Here is a 25,996-nt window from a genome sequence, read left to right on the forward strand (position 1 = left end):
ACACAGAAAACAAGACAAACCTTATAGCTACGTTTAAAGATAGCTGGCTACGCGACGAGGTAGGCTACTTGTTAGCCAGCTCTAGTCAATTAGGGTATGTTATAACTAACTAAAGATGCATGATGCACCTGTCACTATATGCAAGCAGACAAGTTCCATTAATGTTTTTAGCTTCATATACACTATGTTGTCATGAAATGTAAACCAAATAATTTGTCATGGCCGTCTTTTATGCAGTGGGGTAAAAAGTAGAAGTATTTGGCTGAGTTCACCAGTTTTGGGAAGTTGCTAAGGATGAGCTAAATTACCTAAACAGAGTTCATAACTAACCAATGACCATAATTGATAATTGACACTCTTCCTTTTTATTTTATTGATCACTGGTTTGTTCCTATACCTGGTAACTTATCTTAATTAGATACTTCCCTAAAGTGGTGAACACAACCCAAACCCAGTTGAGTACTTTTACTTTGTTCACCTCTACTTCTATGTGATTGTTGTGATCTTTCATTTCAGTTACCAAGATGCGTTGTTGACCTGGGGATGCTGTTGCCTGGGTAAATGCCAACACGGGCCTCTTCTGAGACTGGGTACTAGTCCTCACCCCTGAATGATGAGGAAATACAGGGTGCTCTGCAGATGCACAGAGAGGCCTCAACTCTAGAGGAAGAACAAGAAGCTCTCTCCCCATTCATGGTTTTGTTTAATAATTTTGCAGTATAGAAATAACTTTGCAGTAGCTTTGAAAGTTGATGGATCAACATCAATTGCCTTTCCTCCTCTTTCATAATGTTTGAAATGCATTGTCCTGTAGCATTGAAATTCACATTGTCAGATACACAATGTCTTGTTGGCTACTGTTAGTATTGCCTGTCCTGTAGGCGATCTGGAAGTACATTTTGGCCCTGCCCGGGGGATTAGCTCAAATGGTAGAGCGCTCGCTTAGCATGCGAGAGGTAGCGGGATCGATGCCCGCATCCTCCATGCCTTACCTTTGCCTCTGAAGTAAATTGAACAATTGCTTCTCCTTCATGATGTCTAGAAGACTTTTGGTTGTAGCATTGAAAGTTGATGGATCAACATCAATTGCCTTTCCTCCTCTTTCATAATGTTAAAAATGCATTGTCCTGTAGCATTGAAATTCCCATTGTCAGATACACAATGTCTTATTGCCTAGTGTAATGATTGCCTGTCCTGTAGGCGATCTGGAAGTACATTTTGGCCCTGCCCGGGGGATTAGCTCAAATGGTAGAGCGCTCGCTTAGCATGCGAGAGGTAGCGGGATCGATGCCCGCATCCTCCATGCCTTACCTTTGCCTCTGAAGTAAATTGAACAATTGCTTCTCCTTCATGATGTCTAGAAGACTTTTGGTTGTAGCATTGAAAGTTGATGGATCAACATCAATTGCCTTTCCTCCTCTTTCATAATGTTTGAAATGCATTGTCCTGTAGCATTGAAATTCCCATTGTCAGATACACAATGTCTTATTGCCTAGTGTAATGATTGCCTGTCCTGTAGGCGATCTGGAAGTACATTTAGGCCCTGCCCGGGGGATTAGCTCAAATGGTAGAGCGCTCGCTTAGCATGCGAGAGGTAGCGGGATCGATGCCCGCATCCTCCATGCCTTACCTTTGCTTCTGAAGTATATTGAACAATTGCTTCTCCTTCATGATGTCTAGAAGACTTTTGGTTGTAGCATTGAAAGTTGATGGATCAACATCAATTGCCTTTCCTCCTCTTTCATAATGTTAAAAATGCATTGTCCTGTAGCATTGAAATTCCCATTGTCAGATACACAATGTCTTATTGCCTAGTGTAATGATTGCCTGTCCTGTAGGCGATCTGGAAGTACATTTAGGCCCTGCCCGGGGGTTTAGCTCAAATGGTAGAGCGCTCGCTTAGCATGCGAGAGGTAGCGGGATCGATGCCCGCATCCTCCATGCCTTACCTTTGCCTCTGAAGTAAATTGAACAATTGCTTCTCCTTCATGATGTCTAGAAGACTTTTGGTTGTAGCATTGAAAGTTGATGGATCAACATCAATTGCCTTTCCTCCTCTTTCATAATGTTTGAAATGCATTGTCCTGTAGCATTGAAATTCCCATTGTCAGATACACAATGTCTTATTGCCTAGTGTAATGATTGCCTGTCCTGTAGGCGATCTGGAAGTACATTTAGTCCCCGCCCTGGGGTTTAGCTCAAATGGTAGAGCGCTCGCTTAGCATGCGAGAGGTAGCGGGATCGATGCCCGCATCCTCCATGCCTTACCTTTGCCTCTGAAGTAAATTGAACAATTGCTTCTCCTTCATGATGTCTAGAAGACTTTTGGTTGTAGCATTGAAAGTTGATGGATCAACATCAATTGCCTTTCCTCCTCTTTCATAATGTTTGAAATGCATTGTCCTGTAGCATTGAAATTCCCATTGTCAGATACACAATGTCTTATTGCCTAGTGTAATGATTGCCTGTCCTGTAGGCGATCTGGAAGTACATTTTAGGCCCTGCCCGGGGGATTAGCTCAAATGGTAGAGCGCTCGCTTAGCATGCGAGAGGTAGCGGGATCGATGCCCGCATCCTCCATGCCTTACCTTTGCCTCTGAAGTAAATTGAACAATTGCTTCTCCTTCATGATGTCTAGAAGACTTTTGGTTGTAGCATTGAAAGTTGATGGATCAACATCAATTGCCTTTCCTCCTCTTTCATAATGTTTGAAATGCATTGTCCTGTAGCATTGAAATTCCCATTGTCAGATACACAATGTCTTATTGCCTAGTGTAATGATTGCCTGTCCTGTAGGCGATCTGGAAGTACATTTAGGCCCTGCCCGGGGGATTAGCTCAAATGGTAGAGCGCTCGCTTAGCATGCGAGAGGTAGCGGGATCGATGCCCGCATCCTCCATGCCTTACCTTTGCCTCTGAAGTAAATTGAACAATTGCTTCTCCTTCATGATGTCTAGAAGACTTTTGGTTGTAGCATTGAAAGTTGATGGATCAACATCAATTGCCTTTCCTCCTCTTTCATAATGTTTGAAATGCATTGTCCTGTAGCATTGAAATTCACATTGTCAGATACACAATGTCTTATTGCCTAGTGTAATGATTGCCTGTCCTGTAGGCGATCTGGAAGTACATTTAGGCCCTGCCCGGGGGATTAGCTCAAATGGTAGAGCGCTCGCTTAGCATGCGAGAGGTAGCGGGATCGATGCCCGCATCCTCCATGCCTTACCTTTGCCTCTGAAGTAAATTGAACAATTGCTTCTCCTTCATGATGTCTAGAAGACTTTTGGTTGTAGCATTGAAAGTTGATGGATCAACATCAATTGCCTTTCCTCCTCTTTCATAATGTTTGAAATGCATTGTCCTGTAGCATTGAAATTCCCATTGTCAGATAAACAATGTCTTATTGCCTAGTGTAATGATTGCCTGTCCTGTAGGCGATCTGGAAGTACATTTTAGGCCCTGCCCGGGGGTTTAGCTCAAATGGTAGAGCGCTCGCTTAGCATGCGAGAGGTAGCGGGATCGATGCCCGCATCCTCCATGCCTTACCTTTGCCTCTGAAGTAAATTGAACAATTGCTTCTCCTTCATGATGTCTAGAAGACTTTTGGTTGTAGCATTGAAAGTTGATGGATCAACATCAATTGCCTTTCCTCCTCTTTCATAATGTTTGAAATGCATTGTCCTGTAGCATTGAAATTCCCATTGTCAGATACACAATGTCTTATTGCCTAGTGTAATGATTGCCTGTCCTGTAGGCGATCTGGAAGTACATTTAGGCCCTGCCCGGGGGTTTAGCTCAAATGGTAGAGCGCTCGCTTAGCATGCGAGAGGTAGCGGGATCGATGCCCGCATCCTCCATGCCTTACCTTTGCCTCTGAAGTATATTGAACAATTGCTTCTCCTTCATGATGTCTAGAAGACTTTTGGTTGTAGCATTGAAAGTTGATGGATCAACATCAATTGCCTTTCCTCCTCTTTCATAATGTTTGAAATGCATTGTCCTGTAGCATTGAAATTCCCATTGTCAGATACACAATGTCTTATTGCCTAGTGTAATGATTGCCTGTCCTGTAGGCGATCTGGAAGTACATTTTGGCCCTGCCCGGGGGATTAGCTCAAATGGTAGAGCGCTCGCTTAGCATGCGAGAGGTAGCGGGATCGATGCCCGCATCCTCCATGCCTTACCTTTGCTTCTGAAGTATATTGAACAATTGCTTCTCCTTCATGATGTCTAGAAGACTTTTGGTTGTAGCATTGAAAGTTGATGGATCAACATCAATTGCCTTTCCTCCTCTTTCATAATGTTTGAAATGCATTGTCCTGTAGCATTGAAATTCACATTGTCAGATACACAATGTCTTATTGCCTAGTGTAATGATTGCCTGTCCTGTAGGCGATCTGGAAGTACATTTAGGCCCTGCCCGGGGGTTTAGCTCAAATGGTAGAGCGCTCGCTTAGCATGCGAGAGGTAGCGGGATCGATGCCCGCATCCTCCATGCCTTACCTTTGCCTCTGAAGTAAATTGAACAATTGCTTCTCCTTCATGATGTCTAGAAGACTTTTGGTTGTAGCATTGAAAGTTGATGGATCAACATCAATTGCCTTTCCTCCTCTTTCATAATGTTTGAAATGCATTGTCCTGTAGCATTGAAATTCCCATTGTCAGATACACAATGTCTTATTGCCTAGTGTAATGATTGCCTGTCCTGTAGGCGATCTGGAAGTACATTAGGCCCTGCCCGGGGGTTTAGCTCAAATGGTAGAGCGCTCGCTTAGCATGCGAGAGGTAGCGGGATCGATGCCCGCATCCTCCATGCCTTACCTTTGCTTCTGAAGTAAATTGAACAATTGCTTCTCCTTCATGATGTCTAGAAGACTTTTGGTTGTAGCATTGAAAGTTGATGGATCAACATCAATTGCCTTTCCTCCTCTTTCATAATGTTTGAAATGCATTGTCCTGTAGCATTGAAATTCCCATTGTCAGATACACAATGTCTTATTGCCTAGTGTAATGATTGCCTGTCCTGTAGGCGATCTGGAAGTACATTTAGGCCCTGCCCGGGGGTTTAGCTCAAATGGTAGAGCGCTCGCTTAGCATGCGAGAGGTAGCGGGATCGATGCCCGCATCCTCCATGCCTTACCTTTGCCTCTGAAGTAAATTGAACAATTGCTTCTCCTTCATGATGTCTAGAAGACTTTTGGTTGTAGCATTGAAAGTTGATGGATCAACATCAATTGCCTTTCCTCCTCTTTCATAATGTTTGAAATGCATTGTCCTGTAGCATTGAAATTCCCATTGTCAGATACACAATGTCTTATTGCCTAGTGTAATGATTGCCTGTCCTGTAGGCGATCTGGAAGTACATTTTGGCCCTGCCCGGGGGATTAGCTCAAATGGTAGAGCGCTCGCTTAGCATGCGAGAGGTAGCGGGATCGATGCCCGCATCCTCCATGCCTTACCTTTGCTTCTGAAGTAAATTGAACAATTGCTTCTCCTTCATGATGTCTAGAAGACTTTTGGTTGTAGCATTGAAAGTTGATGGATCAACATCAATTGCCTTTCCTCCTCTTTCATAATGTTTGAAATGCATTGTCCTGTAGCATTGAAATTCCCATTGTCAGATACACAATGTCTTATTGCCTAGTGTAATGATTGCCTGTCCTGTAGGCGATCTGGAAGTACATTTAGGCCCTGCCCGGGGGTTTAGCTCAAATGGTAGAGCGCTCGCTTAGCATGCGAGAGGTAGCGGGATCGATGCCCGCATCCTCCATGCCTTACCTTTGCCTCTGAAGTAAATTGAACAATTGCTTCTCCTTCATGATGTCTAGAAGACTTTTGGTTGTAGCATTGAAAGTTGATGGATCAACATCAATTGCCTTTCCTCCTCTTTCATAATGTTTGAAATGCATTGTCCTGTAGCATTGAAATTCACATTGTCAGATACACAATGTCTTATTGCCTAGTGTAATGATTGCCTGTCCTGTAGGCGATCTGGAAGTACATTCTGGCCCTGCCCGGGGGATTAGCTCAAATGGTAGAGCGCTCGCTTAGCATGCGAGAGGTAGCGGGATCGATGCCCGCATCCTCCATGCCTTACCTTTGCCTCTGAAGTAAATTGAACAATTGCTTCTCCTTCATGATGTCTAGAAGACTTTTGGTTGTAGCATTGAAAGTTGATGGATCAACATCAATTGCCTTTCCTCCTCTTTCATAATGTTTGAAATGCATTGTCCTGTAGCATTGAAATTCCCATTGTCAGATACACAATGTCTTATTGCCTAGTGTAATGATTGCCTGTCCTGTAGGCGATCTGGAAGTACATTCTGGCCCTGCCCGGGGGATTAGCTCAAATGGTAGAGCGCTCGCTTAGCATGCGAGAGGTAGCGGGATCGATGCCCGCATCCTCCATGCCTTACCTTTGCCTCTGAAGTAAATTGAACAATTGCTTCTCCTTCATGATGTCTAGAAGACTTTTGGTTGTAGCATTGAAAGTTGATGGATCAACATCAATTGCCTTTCCTCCTCTTTCATAATGTTTGAAATGCATTGTCCTGTAGCATTGAAATTCCCATTGTCAGATACACAATGTCTTATTGCCTAGTGTAATGATTGCCTGTCCTGTAGGCGATCTGGAAGTACATTTTGGCCCTGCCCGGGGGATTAGCTCAAATGGTAGAGCGCTCGCTTAGCATGCGAGAGGTAGCGGGATCGATGCCCGCATCCTCCATGCCTTACCTTTGCCTTCTGAAGTAAATTGAACAATTGCTTCTCCTTCATGATGTCTAGAAGACTTTTGGTTGTAGCATTGAAAGTTGATGGATCAACATCAATTGCCTTTCCTCCTCTTTCATAATGTTTGAAATGCATTGTCCTGTAGCATTGAAATTCCCATTGTCAGATACACAATGTCTTATTGCCTAGTGTAATGATTGCCTGTCCTGTAGGCGATCTGGAAGTACATTTTGGCCCTGCCCGGGGGTTTAGCTCAAATGGTAGAGCGCTCGCTTAGCATGCGAGAGGTAGCGGGATCGATGCCCGCATCCTCCATGCCTTACCTTTGCCTCTGAAGTAAATTGAACAATTGCTTCTCCTTCATGATGTCTAGAAGACTTTTGGTTGTAGCATTGAAAGTTGATGGATCAACATCAATTGCCTTTCCTCCTCTTTCATAATGTTTGAAATGCATTGTCCTGTAGCATTGAAATTCCCATTGTCAGATACACAATGTCTTATTGCCTAGTGTAATGATTGCCTGTCCTGTAGGCGATCTGGAAGTACATTTTGGCCCTGCCCGGGGGATTAGCTCAAATGGTAGAGCGCTCGCTTAGCATGCGAGAGGTAGCGGGATCGATGCCCGCATCCTCCATGCCTTACCTTTGCCTCTGAAGTAAATTGAACAATTGCTTCTCCTTCATGATGTCTAGAAGACTTTTGGTTGTAGCATTGAAAGTTGATGGATCAACATCAATTGCCTTTCCTCCTCTTTCATAATGTTTGAAATGCATTGTCCTGTAGCATTGAAATTCCCATTGTCAGATACACAATGTCTTATTGCCTAGTGTAATGATTGCCTGTCCTGTAGGCGATCTGGAAGTACATTTTGGCCCTGCCCGGGGGATTAGCTCAAATGGTAGAGCGCTCGCTTAGCATGCGAGAGGTAGCGGGATCGATGCCCGCATCCTCCATGCCTTACCTTTGCCTTCTGAAGTAAATTGAACAATTGCTTCTCCTTCATGATGTCTAGAAGACTTTTGGTTGTAGCATTGAAAGTTGATGGATCAACATCAATTGCCTTTCCTCCTCTTTCATAATGTTTGAAATGCATTGTCCTGTAGCATTGAAATTCCCATTGTCAGATACACAATGTCTTATTGCCTAGTGTAATGATTGCCTGTCCTGTAGGCGATCTGGAAGTACATTTTGGCCCTGCCCGGGGGATTAGCTCAAATGGTAGAGCGCTCGCTTAGCATGCGAGAGGTAGCGGGATCGATGCCCGCATCCTCCATGCCTTACCTTTGCCTCTGAAGTAAATTGAACAATTGCTTCTCCTTCATGATGTCTAGAAGACTTTTGGTTGTAGCATTGAAAGTTGATGGATCAACATCAATTGCCTTTCCTCCTCTTTCATAATGTTTGAAATGCATTGTCCTGTAGCATTGAAATTCCCATTGTCAGATACACAATGTCTTATTGCCTAGTGTAATGATTGCCTGTCCTGTAGGCGATCTGGAAGTACATTTTGGCCCTGCCCGGGGGATTAGCTCAAATGGTAGAACGCTCGCTTAGCATGCGAGAGGTAGCGGGATTGATGCCCGCATCCTCCATGCCTTACCTTTGCTTCTGAAGTAAATTGAACAATTGCTTCTCCTTCATGATGTCTAGAAGACTTTTGGTTGTAGCATTGAAAGTTGATGGATCAACATCAATTGCCTTTCCTCCTCTTTCATAATGTTTGAAATGCATTGTCCTGTAGCATTGAAATTCCCATTGTCAGATACACAATGTCTTATTGCCTAGTGTAATGATTGCCTGTCCTGTAGGCGATCTGGAAGTACATTTTGGCCCTGCCCGGGGGATTAGCTCAAATGGTAGAGCGCTCGCTTAGCATGCGAGAGGTAGCGGGATCGATGCCCGCATCCTCCATGCCTTACCTTTGCCTTCTGAAGTAAATTGAACAATTGCTTCTCCTTCATGATGTCTAGAAGACTTTTGGTTGTAGCATTGAAAGTTGATGGATCAACATCAATTGCCTTTCCTCCTCTTTCATAATGTTTGAAATGCATTGTCCTGTAGCATTGAAATCCCATTGTCAGATACACAATGTCTTATTGCCTAGTGTAATGATTGCCTGTCCTGTAGGCGATCTGGAAGTACATTTTGGCCCTGCCCGGGGGATTAGCTCAAATGGTAGAGCGCTCGCTTAGCATGCGAGAGGTAGCGGGATCGATGCCCGCATCCTCCATGCCTTACCTTTGCCTCTGAAGCAATTGAACAATTGCTTCTCCTTCATGATGTCTAGAAGACTTTTGGTTGTAGCATTGAAAGTTGATGGATCAACATCAATTGCCTTTCCTCCTCTTTCATAATGTTTGAAATGCATTGTCCTGTAGCATTGAAATTCCCATTGTCAGATACACAATGTCTTATTGCCTAGTGTAATGATTGCCTGTCCTGTAGGCGATCTGGAAGTACATTTTGGCCCTGCCCGGGGGATTAGCTCAAATGGTAGAGCGCTCGCTTAGCATGCGAGAGGTAGCGGGATCGATGCCCGCATCCTCCATGCCTTACCTTTGCCTCTGAAGTAAATTGAACAATTGCTTCTCCTTCATGATGTCTAGAAGACTTTTGGTTGTAGCATTGAAAGTTGATGGATCAACATCAATTGCCTTTCCTCCTCTTTCATAATGTTTGAAATGCATTGTCCTGTAGCATTGAAATTCCCATTGTCAGATACACAATGTCTTATTGCCTAGTGTAATGATTGCCTGTCCTGTAGGCGATCTGGAAGTACATTTTGGCCCTGCCCGGGGGATTAGCTCAAATGGTAGAACGCTCGCTTAGCATGCGAGAGGTAGCGGGATCGATGCCCGCATCCTCCATGCCTTACCTTTGCTTCTGAAGTATATTGAACAATTGCTTCTCCTTCATGATGTCTAGAAGACTTTTGGTTGTAGCATTGAAAGTTGATGGATCAACATCAATTGCCTTTCCTCCTCTTTCATAATGTTTGAAATGCATTGTCCTGTAGCATTGAAATTCCCATTGTCAGATACACAATGTCTTATTGCCTAGTGTAATGATTGCCTGTCCTGTAGGCGATCTGGAAGTACATTTTGGCCCTGCCCGGGGGATTAGCTCAAATGGTAGAGCGCTCGCTTAGCATGCGAGAGGTAGCGGGATCGATGCCCGCATCCTCCATGCCTTACCTTTGCCTTCTGAAGTAAATTGAACAATTGCTTCTCCTTCATGATGTCTAGAAGACTTTTGGTTGTAGCATTGAAAGTTGATGGATCAACATCAATTGCCTTTCCTCCTCTTTCATAATGTTTGAAATGCATTGTCCTGTAGCATTGAAATTCCCATTGTCAGATACACAATGTCTTATTGCCTAGTGTAATGATTGCCTGTCCTGTAGGCGATCTGGAAGTACATTTTGGCCCTGCCCGGGGGATTAGCTCAAATGGTAGAGCGCTCGCTTAGCATGCGAGAGGTAGCGGGATCGATGCCCGCATCCTCCATGCCTTACCTTTGCTTCTGAAGTAAATTGAACAATTGCTTCTCCTTCATGATGTCTAGAAGACTTTTGGTTGTAGCATTGAAAGTTGATGGATCAACATCAATTGCCTTTCCTCCTCTTTCATAATGTTTGAAATGCATTGTCCTGTAGCATTGAAATTCACATTGTCAGATACACAATGTCTTATTGCCTAGTGTAATGATTGCCTGTCCTGTAGGCGATCTGGAAGTACATTTTGGCCCTGCCCGGGGGATTAGCTCAAATGGTAGAGCGCTCGCTTAGCATGCGAGAGGTAGCGGGATCGATGCCCGCATCCTCCATGCCTTACCTTTGCCTTCTGAAGTAAATTGAACAATTGCTTCTCCTTCATGATGTCTAGAAGACTTTTGGTTGTAGCATTGAAAGTTGATGGATCAACATCAATTGCCTTTCCTCCTCTTTCATAATGTTTGAAATGCATTGTCCTGTAGCATTGAAATTCCCATTGTCAGATACACAATGTCTTATTGCCTAGTGTAATGATTGCCTGTCCTGTAGGCGATCTGGAAGTACATTTTGGCCCTGCCCGGGGGATTAGCTCAAATGGTAGAGCGCTCGCTTAGCATGCGAGAGGTAGCGGGATCGATGCCCGCATCCTCCATGCCTTACCTTTGCCTCTGAAGTAAATTGAACAATTGCTTCTCCTTCATGATGTCTAGAAGACTTTTGGTTGTAGCATTGAAAGTTGATGGATCAACATCAATTGCCTTTCCTCCTCTTTCATAATGTTTGAAATGCATTGTCCTGTAGCATTGAAATTCCCATTGTCAGATACACAATGTCTTATTGCCTAGTGTAATGATTGCCTGTCCTGTAGGCGATCTGGAAGTACATTTTGGCCCTGCCCGGGGGATTAGCTCAAATGGTAGAGCGCTCGCTTAGCATGCGAGAGGTAGCGGGATCGATGCCCGCATCCTCCATGCCTTACCTTTGCCTTCTGAAGTAAATTGAACAATTGCTTCTCCTTCATGATGTCTAGAAGACTTTTGGTTGTAGCATTGAAAGTTGATGGATCAACATCAATTGCCTTTCCTCCTCTTTCATAATGTTTGAAATGCATTGTCCTGTAGCATTGAAATTCCCATTGTCAGATACACAATGTCTTATTGCCTAGTGTAATGATTGCCTGTCCTGTAGGCGATCTGGAAGTACATTTTGGCCCTGCCCGGGGGATTAGCTCAAATGGTAGAGCGCTCGCTTAGCATGCGAGAGGTAGCGGGATCGATGCCCGCATCCTCCATGCCTTACCTTTGCCTCTGAAGTAAATGAACAATTGCTTCTCCTTCATGATGTCTAGAAGACTTTTGGTTGTAGCATTGAAAGTTGATGGATCAACATCAATTGCCTTTCCTCCTCTTTCATAATGTTTGAAATGCATTGTCCTGTAGCATTGAAATTCCCATTGTCAGATACACAATGTCTTATTGCCTAGTGTAATGATTGCCTGTCCTGTAGGCGATCTGGAAGTACATTTTGGCCCTGCCCGGGGGATTAGCTCAGATGGTAGAGCGCTCGCTTAGCATGCGAGAGGTAGCGGGATCGATGCCCGCATCCTCCATGCCTTACCTTTGCTTCTGAAGCAATTGAACAATTGCTTCTCCTTCATGATGTCTAGAAGACTTTTGGTTGTAGCATTGAAAGTTGATGGATCAACATCAATTGCCTTTCCTCCTCTTTCATAATGTTTGAAATGCATTGTCCTGTAGCATTGAAATTCCCATTGTCAGATACACAATGTCTTATTGCCTAGTGTAATGATTGCCTGTCCTGTAGGCGATCTGGAAGTACATTTTGGCCCTGCCCGGGGGATTAGCTCAAATGGTAGAGCGCTCGCTTAGCATGCGAGAGGTAGCGGGATCGATGCCCGCATCCTCCATGCCTTACCTTTGCCTCTGAAGTAAATTGAACAATTGCTTCTCCTTCATGATGTCTAGAAGACTTTTGGTTGTAGCATTGAAAGTTGATGGATCAACATCAATTGCCTTTCCTCCTCTTTCATAATGTTTGAAATGCATTGTCCTGTAGCATTGAAATTCCCATTGTCAGATACACAATGTCTTATTGCCTAGTGTAATGATTGCCTGTCCTGTAGGCGATCTGGAAGTACATTTTGGCCCTGCCCGGGGGATTAGCTCAAATGGTAGAGCGCTCGCTTAGCATGCGAGAGGTAGCGGGATTGATGCCCGCATCCTCCATGCCTTACCTTTGCTTCTGAAGTATATTGAACAATTGCTTCTCCTTCATGATGTCTAGAAGACTTTTGGTTGTAGCATTGAAAGTTGATGGATCAACATCAATTGCCTTTCCTCCTCTTTCATAATGTTAAAAATGCATTGTCCTGTAGCATTGAAATTCCCATTGTCAGATACACAATGTCTTATTGCCTAGTGTAATGATTGCCTGTCCTGTAGGCGATCTGGAAGTACATTTTGGCCCTGCCCGGGGGATTAGCTCAAATGGTAGAGCGCTCGCTTAGCATGCGAGAGGTAGCGGGATCGATGCCCGCATCCTCCATGCCTTACCTTTGCTTCTGAAGTAAATTGAACAATTGCTTCTCCTTCATGATGTCTAGAAGACTTTTGTTTGTAGCATTGAAAGTTGATGGATCAACATCAATTGCCTTTCCTCCTCTTTCATAATGTTTGAAATGCATTGTCCTGTAGCATTGAAATTCCCATTGTCAGATACACAATGTCTTATTGCCTAGTGTAATGATTGCCTGTCCTGTAGGCGATCTGGAAGTACATTTTGGCCCTGCCCGGGGGATTAGCTCAAATGGTAGAGCGCTCGCTTAGCATGCGAGAGGTAGCGGGATCGATGCCCGCATCCTCCATGCCTTACCTTTGCCTCTGAAGTAAATTGAACAATTGCTTCTCCTTCATGATGTCTAGAAGACTTTTGGTTGTAGCATTGAAAGTTGATGGATCAACATCAATTGCCTTTCCTCCTCTTTCATAATGTTTGAAATGCATTGTCCTGTAGCATTGAAATTCCCATTGTCAGATACACAATGTCTTATTGCCTAGTGTAATGATTGCCTGTCCTGTAGGCGATCTGGAAGTACATTTTGGCCCTGCCCGGGGGATTAGCTCAAATGGTAGAGCGCTCGCTTAGCATGCGAGAGGTAGCGGGATCGATGCCCGCATCCTCCATGCCTTACCTTTGCCTCTGAAGTAAATTGAACAATTGCTTCTCCTTCATGATGTCTAGAAGACTTTTGGTTGTAGCATTGAAAGTTGATGGATCAACATCAATTGCCTTTCCTCCTCTTTCATAATGTTTGAAATGCATTGTCCTGTAGCATTGAAATTCCCATTGTCAGATACACAATGTCTTATTGCCTAGTGTAATGATTGCCTGTCCTGTAGGCGATCTGGAAGTACATTTAGGCCCTGCCCGGGGGTTTAGCTCAAATGGTAGAGCGCTCGCTTAGCATGCGAGAGGTAGCGGGATCGATGCCCGCATCCTCCATGCCTTACCTTTGCTTCTGAAGTATAATTGAACAATTGCTTCTCCTTCATGATGTCTAGAAGACTTTTGGTTGTAGCATTGAAAGTTGATGGATCAACATCAATTGCCTTTCCTCCTCTTTCATAATGTTTGAAATGCATTGTCCTGTAGCATTGAAATTCACAGTGTCAGATACACAATGTCTTATTGCCTAGTGTAATGATTGCCTGTCCTGTAGGCGATCTGGAAGTACATTTTGGCCCTGCCCGGGGGATTAGCTCAAATGGTAGAGCGCTCGCTTAGCATGCGAGAGGTAGCGGGATCGATGCCCGCATCCTCCATGCCTTACCTTTGCCTCTGAAGTATATTGAACAATTGCTTCTCCTTCATGATGTCTAGAAGACTTTTGGTTGTAGCATTGAAAGTTGATGGATCAACATCAATTGCCTTTCCTCCTCTTTCATAATGTTTGAAATGCATTGTCCTGTAGCATTGAAATTCCCATTGTCAGATACACAATGTCTTATTGCCTAGTGTAATGATTGCCTGTCCTGTAGGCGATCTGGAAGTACATTCTGGCCCTGCCCGGGGGATTAGCTCAAATGGTAGAGCGCTCGCTTAGCATGCGAGAGGTAGCGGGATCGATGCCCGCATCCTCCATGCCTTACCTTTGCCTTCTGAAGTAAATTGAACAATTGCTTCTCCTTCATGATGTCTAGAAGACTTTTGGTTGTAGCATTGAAAGTTGATGGATCAACATCAATTGCCTTTCCTCCTCTTTCATAATGTTTGAAATGCATTGTCCTGTAGCATTGAAATTCCCATTGTCAGATACACAATGTCTTATTGCCTAGTGTAATGATTGCCTGTCCTGTAGGCGATCTGGAAGTACATTTTGGCCCTGCCCGGGGGATTAGCTCAAATGGTAGAGCGCTCGCTTAGCATGCGAGAGGTAGCGGGATCGATGCCCGCATCCTCCATGCCTTACCTTTGCCTTCTGAAGTAAATTGAACAATTGCTTCTCCTTCATGATGTCTAGAAGACTTTTGGTTGTAGCATTGAAAGTTGATGGATCAACATCAATTGCCTTTCCTCCTCTTTCATAATGTTTGAAATGCATTGTCCTGTAGCATTGAAATTCCCATTGTCAGATACACAATGTCTTATTGCCTAGTGTAATGATTGCCTGTCCTGTAGGCGATCTGGAAGTACATTTTGGCCCTGCCCGGGGGATTAGCTCAAATGGTAGAGCGCTCGCTTAGCATGCGAGAGGTAGCGGGATCGATGCCCGCATCCTCCATGCCTTACCTTTGCTTCTGAAGTATATTGAACAATTGCTTCTCCTTCATGATGTCTAGAAGACTTTTGGTTGTAGCATTGAAAGTTGATGGATCAACATCAATTGCCTTTCCTCCTCTTTCATAATGTTTGAAATGCATTGTCCTGTAGCATTGAAATTCCCATTGTCAGATACACAATGTCTTATTGCCTAGTGTAATGATTGCCTGTCCTGTAGGCGATCTGGAAGTACATTTTGGCCCTGCCCGGGGGATTAGCTCAAATGGTAGAGCGCTCGCTTAGCATGCGAGAGGTAGCGGGATCGATGCCCGCATCCTCCATGCCTTACCTTTGCCTTCTGAAGTAAATTGAACAATTGCTTCTCCTTCATGATGTCTAGAAGACTTTTGGTTGTAGCATTGAAAGTTGATGGATCAACATCAATTGCCTTTCCTCCTCTTTCATAATGTTTGAAATGCATTGTCCTGTAGCATTGAAATTCCCATTGTCAGATACACAATGTCTTATTGCCTAGTGTAATGATTGCCTGTCCTGTAGGCGATCTGGAAGTACATTTTGGCCCTGCCCGGGGGATTAGCTCAAATGGTAGAGCGCTCGCTTAGCATGCGAGAGGTAGCGGGATCGATGCCCGCATCCTCCATGCCTTACCTTTGCCTTCTGAAGTAAATTGAACAATTGCTTCTCCTTCATGATGTCTAGAAGACTTTTGGTTGTAGCATTGAAAGTTGATGGATCAACATCAATTGCCTTTCCTCCTCTTTCATAATGTTTGAAATGCATTGTCCTGTAGCATTGAAATTCCCATTGTCAGATACACAATGTCTTATTGCCTAGTGTAATGATTGCCTGTCCTGTAGGCGATCTGGAAGTACATTTTGGCCCTGCCCGGGGGATTAGCTCAAATGGTAGAGCGCTCGCTTAGCATGCGAGAGGTAGCGGGATCGATGCCCGCATCCTCCATGCCTTACCTTTGCCTCTGAAGTAAATTGAACAATTGCTTCTCCTTCATGATGTCTAGAAGACTTTTGGTTGTAGCATTGAAAGTTGATGGATCAACATCAATTGCCTTTCCTCCTCTTTCATAATGTTTGAAATGCATTGTCCTGTAGCATTGAAATTCCCATTGTCAGATACACAATGTCTTATTGCCTAGTGTAATGATTGCCTGTCCTGTAGGCGATCTGGAAGTACATTTTGGCCCTGCCCGGGGGATTAGCTCAAATGGTAGAGCGCTCGCTTAGCATGCGAGAGGTAGCGGGATCGATGCCCGCATCCTCCATGCCTTACCTTTGCTTCTGAAGTAAATTGAACAATTGCTTCTCCTTCATGATGTCTAGAAGACTTTTGGTTGTAGCATTGAAAGTTGATGGATCAACATCAATTGCCTTTCCTCCTCTTTCATAATGTTTGAAATGCATTGTCCTGTAGCATTGAAATTCCCATTGTCAGATACACAATGTCTTATTGCCTAGTGTAATGATTGCCTGTCCTGTAGGCGATCTGGAAGTACATTTTGGCCCTGCCCGGGGGATTAGCTCAAATGGTAGAGCGCTCGCTTAGCATGCGAGAGGTAGCGGGATCGATGCCCGCATCCTCCATGCCTTACCTTTGCCTTCTGAAGTAATATTGAACAATTGCTTCTCCTTCATGATGTCTAGAAGACTTTTGGTTGTAGCATTGAAAGTTGATGGATCAACATCAATTGCCTTTCCTCCTCTTTCATAATGTTTGAAATGCATTGTCCTGTAGCATTGAAATTCCCATTGTCAGATACACAATGTCTTATTGCCTAGTGTAATGATTGCCTGTCCTGTAGGCGATCTGGAAGTACATTTTGGCCCTGCCCGGGGGATTAGCTCAAATGGTAGAGCGCTCGCTTAGCATGCGAGAGGTAGCGGGATCGATGCCCGCATCCTCCATGCCTTACCTTTGCCTTCTGAAGTATAATTGAACAATTGCTTCTCCTTCATGATGTCTAGAAGACTTTTGGTTGTAGCATTGAAAGTTGATGGATCAACATCAATTGCCTTTCCTCCTCTTTCATAATGTTTGAAATGCATTGTCCTGTAGCATTGAAATTCCCATTGTCAGATACACAATGTCTTATTGCCTAGTGTAATGATTGCCTGTCCTGTAGGCGATCTGGAAGTACATTTTGGCCCTGCCCGGGGGATTAGCTCAAATGGTAGAGCGCTCGCTTAGCATGCGAGAGGTAGCGGGATCGATGCCCGCATCCTCCATGCCTTACCTTTGCTTCTGAAGTATATTGAACAATTGCTTCTCCTTCATGATGTCTAGAAGACTTTTGGTTGTAGCATTGAAAGTTGATGGATCAACATCAATTGCCTTTCCTCCTCTTTCATAATGTTTGAAATGCATTGTCCTGTAGCATTGAAATTCCCATTGTCAGATACACAATGTCTTATTGCCTAGTGTAATGATTGCCTGTCCTGTAGGCGATCTGGAAGTACATTTTGGCCCTGCCCGGGGGATTAGCTCAAATGGTAGAGCGCTCGCTTAGCATGCGAGAGGTAGCGGGATCGATGCCCGCATCCTCCATGCCTTACCTTTGCCTCTGAAGTAAATTGAACAATTGCTTCTCCTTCATGATGTCTAGAAGACTTTTGGTTGTAGCATTGAAAGTTGATGGATCAACATCAATTGCCTTTCCTCCTCTTTCATAATGTTTGAAATGCATTGTCCTGTAGCATTGAAATTCCCATTGTCAGATACACAATGTCTTATTGCCTAGTGTAATGATTGCCTGTCCTGTAGGCGATCTGGAAGTACATTTTGGCCCTGCCCGGGGGATTAGCTCAAATGGTAGAGCGCTCGCTTAGCATGCGAGAGGTAGCGGGATCGATGCCCGCATCCTCCATGCCTTACCTTTGCTTCTGAAGTATATTGAACAATTGCTTCTCCTTCATGATGTCTAGAAGACTTTTGGTTGTAGCATTGAAAGTTGATGGATCAACATCAATTGCCTTTCCTCCTCTTTCATAATGTTTGAAATGCATTGTCCTGTAGCATTGAAATTCCCATTGTCAGATACACAATGTCTTATTGCCTAGTGTAATGATTGCCTGTCCTGTAGGCGATCTGGAAGTACATTTTGGCCCTGCCCGGGGGATTAGCTCAAATGGTAGAACGCTCGCTTAGCATGCGAGAGGTAGCGGGATCGATGCCCGCATCCTCCATGCCTTACCTTTGCCTCTGAAGTATATTGAACAATTGCTTCTCCTTCATGATGTCTAGAAGACTTTTGGTTGTAGCATTGAAAGTTGATGGATCAACATCAATTGCCTTTCCTCCTCTTTCATAATGTTTGAAATGCATTGTCCTGTAGCATTGAAATTCCCATTGTCAGATACACAATGTCTTATTGCCTAGTGTAATGATTGCCTGTCCTGTAGGCGATCTGGAAGTACATTTTGGCCCTGCCCGGGGGATTAGCTCAAATGGTAGAGCGCTCGCTTAGCATGCGAGAGGTAGCGGGATCGATGCCCGCATCCTCCATGCCTTACCTTTGCCTCTGAAGTAAATTGAACAATTGCTTCTCCTTCATGATGTCTAGAAGACTTTTGGTTGTAGCATTGAAAGTTGATGGATCAACATCAATTGCCTTTCCTCCTCTTTCATAATGTTTGAAATGCATTGTCCTGTAGCATTGAAATTCCCATTGTCAGATACACAATGTCTTATTGCCTAGTGTAATGATTGCCTGTCCTGTAGGCGATCTGGAAGTACATTTTGGCCCTGCCCGGGGGATTAGCTCAAATGGTAGAGCGCTCGCTTAGCATGCGAGAGGTAGCGGGATCGATGCCCGCATCCTCCATGCCTTACCTTTGCTTCTGAAGTATATTGAACAATTGCTTCTCCTTCATGATGTCTAGAAGACTTTTGGTTGTAGCATTGAAAGTTGATGGATCAACATCAATTGCCTTTCCTCCTCTTTCATAATGTTTGAAATGCATTGTCCTGTAGCATTGAAATTCCCATTGTCAGATACACAATGTCTTATTGCCTAGTGTAATGATTGCCTGTCCTGTAGGCGATCTGGAAGTACATTTTGGCCCTGCCCGGGGGATTAGCTCAAATGGTAGAGCGCTCGCTTAGCATGCGAGAGGTAGCGGGATCGATGCCCGCATCCTCCATGCCTTACCTTTGCTTCTGAAGTAAATTGAACAATTGCTTCTCCTTCATGATGTCTAGAAGACTTTTGGTTGTAGCATTGAAAGTTGATGGATCAACATCAATTGCCTTTCCTCCTCTTTCATAATGTTTGAAATGCATTGTCCTGTAGCATTGAAATTCCCATTGTCAGATACACAATGTCTTATTGCCTAGTGTAATGATTGCCTGTCCTGTAGGCGATCTGGAAGTACATTTTGGCCCTGCCCGGGGGATTAGCTCAAATGGTAGAGCGCTCGCTTAGCATGCGAGAGGTAGCGGGATCGATGCCCGCATCCTCCATGCCTTACCTTTGCCTCTGAAGTAAATTGAACAATTGCTTCTCCTTCATGATGTCTAGAAGACTTTTGGTTGTAGCATTGAAAGTTGATGGATCAACATCAATTGCCTTTCCTCCTCTTTCATAATGTTTGAAATGCATTGTCCTGTAGCATTGAAATTCCCATTGTCAGATACACAATGTCTTATTGCCTAGTGTAATGATTGCCTGTCCTGTAGGCGATCTGGAAGTACATTTTGGCCCTGCCCGGGGGATTAGCTCAAATGGTAGAACGCTCGCTTAGCATGCGAGAGGTAGCGGGATCGATGCCCGCATCCTCCATGCCTTACCTTTGCTTCTGAAGTATATTGAACAATTGCTTCTCCTTCATGATGTCTAGAAGACTTTTGGTTGTAGCATTGAAAGTTGATGGATCAACATCAATTGCCTTTCCTCCTCTTTCATAATGTTTGAAATGCATTGTCCTGTAGCATTGAAATTCCCATTGTCAGATACACAATGTCTTATTGCCTAGTGTAATGATTGCCTGTCCTGTAGGCGATCTGGAAGTACATTTTGGCCCTGCCCGGGGGATTAGCTCAAATGGTAGAGCGCTCGCTTAGCATGCGAGAGGTAGCGGGATCGATGCCCGCATCCTCCATGCCTTACCTTTGCCTCTGAAGTAAATTGAACAATTGCTTCTCCTTCATGATGTCTAGAAGACTTTTGGTTGTAGCATTGAAAGTTGATGGATCAACATCAATTGCCTTTCCTCCTCTTTCATAATGTTTGAAATGCATTGTCCTGTAGCATTGAAATTCCCATTGTCAGATACACAATGTCTTATTGCCTAGTGTAATGATTGCCTGTCCTGTAGGCGATCTGGAAGTACATTTTGGCCCTGCCCGGGGGATTAGCTCAAATGGTAGAGCGCTCGCTTAGCATGCGAGAGGTAGCGGGATCGATGCCCGCATCCTCCATGCCTTACCTTTGCCTCTGAAGTAAATTGAACAATTGCTTCTCCTTCATGATGTCTAGAAGACTTTTGGTTGTAGCATTGAAAGTTGATGGATCAACATCAATTGCCTTTCCTCCTCTTTCATAATGTTTGAAATGCATTGTCCTGTAGCATTGAAATTCCCATTGTCAGATACACAATGTCTTATTGCCTAGTGTAATGATTGCCTGTCCTGTAGGCGATCTGGAAGTACATTTTGGCCCTGCCCGGGGGATTAGCTCAAATGGTAGAGCGCTCGCTTAGCATGCGAGAGGTAGCGGGATCGATGCCCGCATCCTCCATGCCTTACCTTTGCCTTCTGAAGTATATTGAACAATTGCTTCTCCTTCATGATGTCTAGAAGACTTTTGGTTGTAGCATTGAAAGTTGATGGATCAACATCAATTGCCTTTCCTCCTCTTTCATAATGTTTGAAATGCATTGTCCTGTAGCATTGAAATTCCCATTGTCAGATACACAATGTCTTATTGCCTAGTGTAATGATTGCCTGTCCTGTAGGCGATCTGGAAGTACATTTTGGCCCTGCCCGGGGGATTAGCTCAAATGGTAGAGCGCTCGCTTAGCATGCGAGAGGTAGCGGGATCGATGCCCGCATCCTCCATGCCTTACCTTTGCCTTCTGAAGTATATTGAACAATTGCTTCTCCTTCATGATGTCTAGAAGACTTTTGGTTGTAGCATTGAAAGTTGATGGATCAACATCAATTGCCTTTCCTCCTCTTTCATAATGTTTGAAATGCATTGTCCTGTAGCATTGAAATTCCCATTGTCAGATACACAATGTCTTATTGCCTAGTGTAATGATTGCCTGTCCTGTAGGCGATCTGGAAGTACATTTTGGCCCTGCCCGGGGGATTAGCTCAAATGGTAGAGCGCTCGCTTAGCATGCGAGAGGTAGCGGGATCGATGCCCGCATCCTCCATGCCTTACCTTTGCCTCTGAAGTAAATTGAACAATTGCTTCTCCTTCATGATGTCTAGAAGACTTTTGGTTGTAGCATTGAAAGTTGATGGATCAACATCAATTGCCTTTCCTCCTCTTTCATAATGTTTGAAATGCATTGTCCTGTAGCATTGAAATTCCCATTGTCAGATACACAATGTCTTATTGCCTAGTGTAATGATTGCCTGTCCTGTAGGCGATCTGGAAGTACATTTTGGCCCTGCCCGGGGGATTAGCTCAAATGGTAGAGCGCTCGCTTAGCATGCGAGAGGTAGCGGGATCGATGCCCGCATCCTCCATGCCTTACCTTTGCCTCTGAAGTATATTGAACAATTGCTTCTCCTTCATGATGTCTAGAAGACTTTTGGTTGTAGCATTGAAAGTTGATGGATCAACATCAATTGCCTTTCCTCCTCTTTCATAATGTTTGAAATGCATTGTCCTGTAGCATTGAAATTCCCATTGTCAGATACACAATGTCTTATTGCCTAGTGTAATGATTGCCTGTCCTGTAGGCGATCTGGAAGTACATTTTGGCCCTGCCCGGGGGATTAGCTCAAATGGTAGAGCGCTCGCTTAGCATGCGAGAGGTAGCGGGATCGATGCCCGCATCCTCCATGCCTTACCTTTGCCTTCTGAAGTATATTGAACAATTGCTTCTCCTTCATGATGTCTAGAAGACTTTTGGTTGTAGCATTGAAAGTTGATGGATCAACATCAATTGCCTTTCCTCCTCTTTCATAATGTTTGAAATGCATTGTCCTGTAGCATTGAAATTCCCATTGTCAGATACACAATGTCTTATTGCCTAGTGTAATGATTGCCTGTCCTGTAGGCGATCTGGAAGTACATTTTGGCCCTGCCCGGGGGATTAGCTCAAATGGTAGAGCGCTCGCTTAGCATGCGAGAGGTAGCGGGATCGATGCCCGCATCCTCCATGCCTTACCTTTGCTTCTGAAGTATATTGAACAATTGCTTCTCCTTCATGATGTCTAGAAGACTTTTGGTTGTAGCATTGAAAGTTGATGGATCAACATCAATTGCCTTTCCTCCTCTTTCATAATGTTTGAAATGCATTGTCCTGTAGCATTGAAATTCCCATTGTCAGATACACAATGTCTTATTGCCTAGTGTAATGATTGCCTGTCCTGTAGGCGATCTGGAAGTACATTTTGGCCCTGCCCGGGGGATTAGCTCAAATGGTAGAGCGCTCGCTTAGCATGCGAGAGGTAGCGGGATCGATGCCCGCATCCTCCATGCCTTACCTTTGCCTTCTGAAGTATATTGAACAATTGCTTCTCCTTCATGATGTCTAGAAGACTTTTGGTTGTAGCATTGAAAGTTGATGGATCAACATCAATTGCCTTTCCTCCTCTTTCATAATGTTTGAAATGCATTGTCCTGTAGCATTGAAATTCCCATTGTCAGATACACAATGTCTTATTGCCTAGTGTAATGATTGCCTGTCCTGTAGGCGATCTGGAAGTACATTTTGGCCCTGCCCGGGGGATTAGCTCAAATGGTAGAGCGCTCGCTTAGCATGCGAGAGGTAGCGGGATCGATGCCCGCATCCTCCATGCCTTACCTTTGCTTCTGAAGTATATTGAACAATTGCTTCTCCTTCATGATGTCTAGAAGACTTTTGGTTGTAGCATTGAAAGTTGATGGATCAACATCAATTGCCTTTCCTCCTCTTTCATAATGTTTGAAATGCATTGTCCTGTAGCATTGAAATTCCCATTGTCAGATACACAATGTCTTATTGCCTAGTGTAATGATTGCCTGTCCTGTAGGCGATCTGGAAGTACATTTTGGCCCTGCCCGGGGGATTAGCTCAAATGGTAGAGCGCTCGCTTAGCATGCGAGAGGTAGCGGGATCGATGCCCGCATCCTCCATGCCTTACCTTTGCCTCTGAAGTAAATTGAACAATTGCTTCTCCTTCATGATGTCTAGAAGACTTTTGGTTGTAGCATTGAAAGTTGATGGATCAACATCAATTGCCTTTCCTCCTCTTTCATAATGTTTGAAATGCATTGTCCTGTAGCATTGAAATTCCCATTGTCAGATACACAATGTCTTATTGCCTAGTGTAATGATTGCCTGTCCTGTAGGCGATCTGGAAGTACATTTTGGCCCTGCCCGGGGGATTAGCTCAAATGGTAGAGCGCTCGCTTAGCATGCGAGAGGTAGCGGGATCGATGCCCGCATCCTCCATGCCTTACCTTTGCTTCTGAAGTATATTGAACAATTGCTTCTCCTTCATGATGTCTAGAAGACTTTTGGTTGTAGCATTGAAAGTTGATGGATCAACATCAATTGCCTTTCCTCCTCTTTCATAATGTTTGAAATGCATTGTCCTGTAGCATTGAAATTCCCATTGTCAGATACACAATGTCTTATTGCCTAGTGTAATGATTGCCTGTCCTGTAGGCGATCTGGAAGTACATTTTGGCCCTGCCCGGGGGATTAGCTCAAATGGTAGAGCGCTCGCTTAGCATGCGAGAGGTAGCGGGATCGATGCCCGCATCCTCCATGCCTTACCTTTGCTTCTGAAGTATATTGAACAATTGCTTCTCCTTCATGATGTCTAGAAGACTTTTGGTTGTAGCATTGAAAGTTGATGGATCAACATCAATTGCCTTTCCTCCTCTTTCATAATGTTTGAAATGCATTGTCCTGTAGCATTGAAATTCCCATTGTCAGATACACAATGTCTTATTGCCTAGTGTAATGATTGCCTGTCCTGTAGGCGATCTGGAAGTACATTTTGGCCCTGCCCGGGGGATTAGCTCAAATGGTAGAGCGCTCGCTTAGCATGCGAGAGGTAGCGGGATCGATGCCCGCATCCTCCATGCCTTACCTTTGCTTCTGAAGTATATTGAACAATTGCTTCTCCTTCATGATGTCTAGAAGACTTTTGGTTGTAGCATTGAAAGTTGATGGATCAACATCAATTGCCTTTCCTCCTCTTTCATAATGTTTGAAATGCATTGTCCTGTAGCATTGAAATTCCCATTGTCAGATACACAATGTCTTATTGCCTAGTGTAATGATTGCCTGTCCTGTAGGCGATCTGGAAGTACATTTTGGCCCTGCCCGGGGGATTAGCTCAAATGGTAGAGCGCTCGCTTAGCATGCGAGAGGTAGCGGGATCGATGCCCGCATCCTCCATGCCTTACCTTTGCCTCTGAAGTAATTGAACAATTGCTTCTCCTTCATGATGTCTAGAAGACTTTTGGTTGTAGCATTGAAAGTTGATGGATCAACATCAATTGCCTTTCCTCCTCTTTCATAATGTTTGAAATGCATTGTCCTGTAGCATTGAAATTCCCATTGTCAGATACACAATGTCTTATTGCCTAGTGTAATGATTGCCTGTCCTGTAGGCGATCTGGAAGTACATTTTGGCCCTGCCCGGGGGATTAGCTCAAATGGTAGAGCGCTCGCTTAGCATGCGAGAGGTAGCGGGATCGATGCCCGCATCCTCCATGCCTTACCTTTGCTTCTGAAGTATATTGAACAATTGCTTCTCCTTCATGATGTCTAGAAGACTTTTGGTTGTAGCATTGAAAGTTGATGGATCAACATCAATTGCCTTTCCTCCTCTTTCATAATGTTTGAAATGCATTGTCCTGTAGCATTGAAATTCCCATTGTCAGATACACAATGTCTTATTGCCTAGTGTAATGATTGCCTGTCCTGTAGGCGATCTGGAAGTACATTTAGGCCCTGCCCGGGGGTTTAGCTCAAATGGTAGAGCGCTCGCTTAGCATGCGAGAGGTAGCGGGATCGATGCCCGCATCCTCCATGCCTTACCTTTGCTTCTGAAGTATATTGAACAATTGCTTCTCCTTCATGATGTCTAGAAGACTTTTGGTTGTAGCATTGAAAGTTGATGGATCAACATCAATTGCCTTTCCTCCTCTTTCATAATGTTTGAAATGCATTGTCCTGTAGCATTGAAATTCCCATTGTCAGATACACAATGTCTTATTGCCTAGTGTAATGATTGCCTGTCCTGTAGGCGATCTGGAAGTACATTTAGGCCCTGCCCGGGGGTTTAGCTCAAATGGTAGAGCGCTCGCTTAGCATGCGAGAGGTAGCGGGATCGATGCCCGCATCCTCCATGCCTTACCTTTGCTTCTGAAGTATATTGAACAATTGCTTCTCCTTCATGATGTCTAGAAGACTTTTGGTTGTAGCATTGAAAGTTGATGGATCAACATCAATTGCCTTTCCTCCTCTTTCATAATGTTTGAAATGCATTGTCCTGTAGCATTGAAATTCCCATTGTCAGATACACAATGTCTTATTGCCTAGTGTAATGATTGCCTGTCCTGTAGGCGATCTGGAAGTACATTTTGGCCCTGCCCGGGGGATTAGCTCAAATGGTAGAGCGCTCGCTTAGCATGCGAGAGGTAGCGGGATCGATGCCCGCATCCTCCATGCCTTACCTTTGCCTCTGAAGTAAATTGAACAATTGCTTCTCCTTCATGATGTCTAGAAGACTTTTGGTTGTAGCATTGAAAGTTGATGGATCAACATCAATTGCCTTTCCTCC

The 25,996-nt window shown here is 44.2% G+C and overlaps 8 non-coding genes across 8 annotated transcripts; all 8 read left to right on the plus strand.

Annotated features, from left to right (window-relative positions):
- Positions 1–11,761: 11,761 nt before the first annotated feature.
- Positions 11,762–11,834, plus strand: trnaa-agc. The gene has a single exon. It is a non-coding gene; the product is annotated as a tRNA-Ala (tRNA).
- An 11,423-nt stretch (positions 11,835–23,257) lies between these two features.
- Positions 23,258–23,330, plus strand: trnaa-agc. The gene has a single exon. It is a non-coding gene; the product is annotated as a tRNA-Ala (tRNA).
- Positions 23,331–23,576: 246 nt separating this feature from the next.
- On the plus strand, positions 23,577–23,649 carry trnaa-agc. The gene has a single exon. It is a non-coding gene; the product is annotated as a tRNA-Ala (tRNA).
- A 246-nt stretch (positions 23,650–23,895) lies between these two features.
- Positions 23,896–23,968, plus strand: trnaa-agc. Its single transcript has one exon. It is a non-coding gene; the product is annotated as a tRNA-Ala (tRNA).
- Positions 23,969–24,214: 246 nt separating this feature from the next.
- On the plus strand, positions 24,215–24,287 carry trnaa-agc. The gene has a single exon. It is a non-coding gene; the product is annotated as a tRNA-Ala (tRNA).
- Positions 24,288–24,533: 246 nt separating this feature from the next.
- trnaa-agc lies at positions 24,534–24,606 on the plus strand. Its single transcript has one exon. It is a non-coding gene; the product is annotated as a tRNA-Ala (tRNA).
- Positions 24,607–24,851: 245 nt separating this feature from the next.
- Positions 24,852–24,924, plus strand: trnaa-agc. Its single transcript has one exon. It is a non-coding gene; the product is annotated as a tRNA-Ala (tRNA).
- An 884-nt stretch (positions 24,925–25,808) lies between these two features.
- Positions 25,809–25,881, plus strand: trnaa-agc. Its single transcript has one exon. It is a non-coding gene; the product is annotated as a tRNA-Ala (tRNA).
- Positions 25,882–25,996: the final 115 nt, after the last annotated feature.

The sequence above is a fragment of the Esox lucius genome, chromosome 4, assembly GCF_011004845.1.
Source record: "Esox lucius isolate fEsoLuc1 chromosome 4, fEsoLuc1.pri, whole genome shotgun sequence".
NCBI classification, from domain to species: domain Eukaryota; kingdom Metazoa; phylum Chordata; class Actinopteri; order Esociformes; family Esocidae; genus Esox; species Esox lucius.